Source organism: Triticum urartu, chromosome 2A, assembly GCF_056163025.1.
Source record: "Triticum urartu cultivar PI428250 chromosome 2A, HENAU_Tu73, whole genome shotgun sequence".
NCBI classification, from domain to species: Eukaryota; Viridiplantae; Streptophyta; class Magnoliopsida; order Poales; family Poaceae; genus Triticum; species Triticum urartu.
In genome coordinates, this window is record NC_141874.1 from 720,740,256 (window position 1) to 720,744,668 (window position 4,413).

Below are 4,413 nucleotides of genomic sequence, written 5' to 3' on the forward strand. Positions count from 1 at the left end.
AGATACTCCAATGTCACCTCAAGTATCCGTGGGTATGATTATACGATATGCATCACACAATCTCAGATTCATCTATTCAACCAACACAAAGGACCTCAAAGAGTGCCCCAAAGTTCTACCGGAGAATCACGACGAAAACGTGTGCCAACCCCTATGCATAGGTTCATGGGCGGAACCCGCAAGTTGATCACCAAAATATACATCAAGTGAATCACGTGGTATCCCATTGTCACCATAGATACGCACGGCAAGACATACATCAAGTGTTCTCAAATCTTTAAAGACTCAATCTGATAAGATAACTTCAAAGGGGAAACTTAATTCATTACAAGAGAGTAGAGGGGGGAAGAAACATCATAGGATCCAAATATAATAGCAAAGCTCGCGATACATCAAGATCGTATCACCTCAAGAACACGAGAGAGAGAGAGAGAGATCAAACACATAGCTACTGGTACATACCCTCAGCCCCGAGGGAGAACTACTCCCTCCTCGTCATGGAGAGCACCGGGATGATGAAGATGGCCACCGGAGAAGGATTCCCCCTCCGGCAGGGTGCCGGAACGAGTCTAGATTGGCTTTCGGTGGCTACGGAGGCTTCTGGCGGCGTAACTCTTGATCTATTGTGCTCCTTGGAAGTTTTACGATACGTAGGTATATATGGGTACAAGGGGTACGTCGGTGGACCGAAGGGGGGGCCACGAGGCAGGGGGGCGCCCCAGGGGGTGGGTGCACCCCCTACCCTCGTGAGCACCTCCTTCATCTTCTGACGTAGGGTCCAAGTCTATCCGGTAGGTTTCCTTCCAAAAATAACTTCTCCAGTTGATTTCGTTCCGTTTTGACTCCGTTTGATATTCCTTTTCCTCAAAACACTGAAATAGGCATAAAACAACAAATCTGGGCTGGGCCTCCGGTTAATAGGTTAGTCCCAAAAATAATATAAAAGTGTATAATAAAGCCCATAAACATCCAAAACAATAGATAATATAGCATGGAGCAATCAAAAATTATAGATACGTTGGAGACGTATCAGCATCCCCAAGCTTAATTCCTGCTCGTCCTCGAGTAGGTAATGTTGGGGAACGTAGTAATTTCAAAAAAATCCTATGCACACGCAAGATCATGGTGATGCATAGCAAAGAGAGGGGAGAGTGTTGTCTACGTACCCTCGTAGACCGGAAGCGGAAGCGTTAGCACAACACGGTTGATGTAGTCGTACATCTTCACGGCCCGACCGATCAAGCACCGAAACTACGGCACCTCCGAGTTCTAGCACACGTTCAGCTCGATGACAATCCCCGGACTCCGATCCAGCAAAGTGTCAGGGATGAGTTCCGTCAGCACGACGGCGTGGTGACGATCTTGATGTTTTACCGTCGCAGGGCTTCGCCTAAGCACCGCTACAATATTATCAAGGACTATGGTGGAGGGGGGCACCGCACACGGTAAGAGATCAATGATCAACTGTTGTGTCTATGGGGTGCCCCCCTGCCCCCGTATATAAATGAGTGGAGGAGGGGGCCGGCCAAGGAGGGTGGCGCGCCCTAGGGGGGAGTCCAACTCCCACCGGGAGTAGGACTCCCCTTTTTCCTATTAGGAGTAGGAGAGGGAAGGAAGAGGAAGGAGGGAGGAAGGAAAGGGGGGGCCGACCCCCTTCCCAATTCGGATTGGGCTTGGGGGGGGCGCCCCTTCCCTTGCTCCTTTCCCCTCCTTTCCACTAAGGCCCAATAAGGCCCATATACCTCCCGGGGGGTTCCGATAACCTCCCGGTGATCCGGTATTGTCCCAATCTCATCCGGAACCTTTCCGGTGTCCAAATATAGTCGTCCAATATATTGATCTTTATGTCTCGACCATTTCAAGACTCCTCGTCAAGTCCGTGATCACATCCGGGACTCCGAACAACCTTCGGTACATCAAAATATATAAACTCATAATGAAACCATCATCGTAACGTTAAGCGTGCGGACCCTACGGGTTCGAGAACAATGTAGACATGACCGAGACACATCTCCGGTTAATAACCAATAGCGGAACCTGAATGCCCATATTGGCTCCTACATATTCTACGAAGATCTTTATCGGTCAGACCGCATAACAACATACGTTGTTCCCTTTGTCATCGGTATGTTACTTGCCCGAGATTCGATCGTCGGTATCCAATACCTAGTTCAATCTCATTACCGGCAAGTCTCTTTACTCATTCCGTAATACATCATCTCGCAACTAACTCATTAGTTGTAATGCTTGCAAGGCTTATGTGATGTGCATTACCGAGAGGGCCCAGAGATACCTCTCCGACAATCGGAGTGACAAATCCTAATCTCGAAATACGCCAACCCAACATCTACCTTTGGAGACACCTGTAGAGCACCTTTATAATCACCCATTTACGTTGTGACGTTTGGTAGCACACAAAGTGTTCCTCCGGCAAACGGGAGTTGCATAATCTCATAGTCATAGGAACATGTATAAGTCATGAAGAAAGCAATAGCAACATACTAAACGATCGGGTGCTAAGCTAATGGAATGGGTCATGTCAATCAGATCATTCACCTAATGATGTGATCCCGTTAATCAAATAACAACTCTTTGTTTATGGTTAGGAAACATAACCATCTTTGATTATCGAGCTAGTCAAGTAGAGGCATACTAGTGACACTCTGTTTGTCTATGTATCCACACATGTATTATGTTTCCGGTTAATACAATTCTAGCATGAATAATAAACATTTGTCATGATATAAGGAAATAAATAATAACTTTATTATTGCCTCTAGGGCATATTTCCTTCACTCTCCCACTTGCACTAGAGTCAATAATCTAGATTACACAGTAATGATTCTAACACCCATGGAGCCTTGGTGCTGATCATGTTTTGCTCGTGGAAGAGGCTTAGTCAACGGGTCTGCAACATTCAGATCCGTATGTATCTTGCAAATCTCTATGTCTCCCACCTGTACTAGATCCCGGATGGAATTGAAGCGTCTCTTGATGTGCTTGGTTCTCTTGTGAAATCTGGATTCCTTTGCCAAGGCAATTGCACCAGTGTTGTCACAAAAGATTTTCATTGGACCCGATGCACTAGGTATGACACCTAGATCGGATATGAACTCCTTCATCCAGACTCCTTCATTTGCTGCTTCCGAAGCAGCTATGTATTCTGCTTCACATGTAGATCCCGCTACGACGCTTTGTTTAGAACTGCACCAACTGACAGCTCCACCGTTTAATGTAAACACGTATCCGGTTTGCGATTTAGAATCGTCCGGAGCAGTGTCAAAGCTTGCATCGACGTAACCTTTTACGACGAGCTCTTTGTCACCTCCATATATGAGAAACATATCCTTAGTCCTTTTCAGGTATTTCAGGATGTTCTTGACCGCTGTCCAGTGATCCACTCCTGGATTACTTTGGTACCTCCCTGCTAGACTTATGGCAAGGCACACATCATGTCTGGTACACAGCATTGCATACATGATAGAGCCTATGGCTGAAGCATAGGGAACATCTTTCATTTTCTCTCTATCTTCTGCAGTGGTCGGGCATTGAGTCTTACTCAACTTCACACCTTGTAACACAGGCAAGAATCCTTTCTTTGCTTGATCCATTTTGAACTTCTTCAAAACTTTGTCAAGGTATGTGCTTTGTGAAAGTCCAATTAAGCATCTTGATCTATCTCTATAGATCTTAATGCCCAATATGTAAGCAGCTTCACCGAGGTCTTTCATTGAAAAACTCTTATTCAAGTATCCCTTTATGCTATCCAGAAATTCTATATCATTTCCGATTAGCAATATGTCATCCACATATAATATCAGAAATGCTACAGAGCTCCCACTCACTTTCTTGTAAATATAGGCTTCTCCAAAAGTCTGTATAAAACCAAATGCTTTGATTACACTATCAAAGCATTTATTCCAACCCCGAGATGCTTGCACCAGTCCATAAATGGATCGCTGGAGCTTGCACACTTTGTTAGCTCCCTTTGGATCGACAAAACCTTCCGGTTGCATCATATACAACTCTTCTTCCAGAAATCCATTCAGGAATGCAGTTTTGACATCCATCTGCCAAATTTCATAATCATAAAATGCGGTAATTGCTAACATGATTTGGACAGACTTAAGCATCGCTACGGGTGAGAAGGTCTCATCGTAGTCAATCCCTTGAACTTGTCGAAAACCTTTTGCGACAAGTCGCGCTTTGTAGACAGTAACATTACCGTCAGCGTCAGTCTTCTTCTTGAAGATCCATTTATTCTCAATTGCTTGCCGATCATTGGGCAAGTCAACCAAAGTCCACACTTTGTTCTCATACATGGATCCCATCTCAGATTTCATGGCTTCAAGCCATTTTGCGGAATCTGGGCTCACCATCGCTTCCTCATAGTTCGTAGGTTCATCATGATCT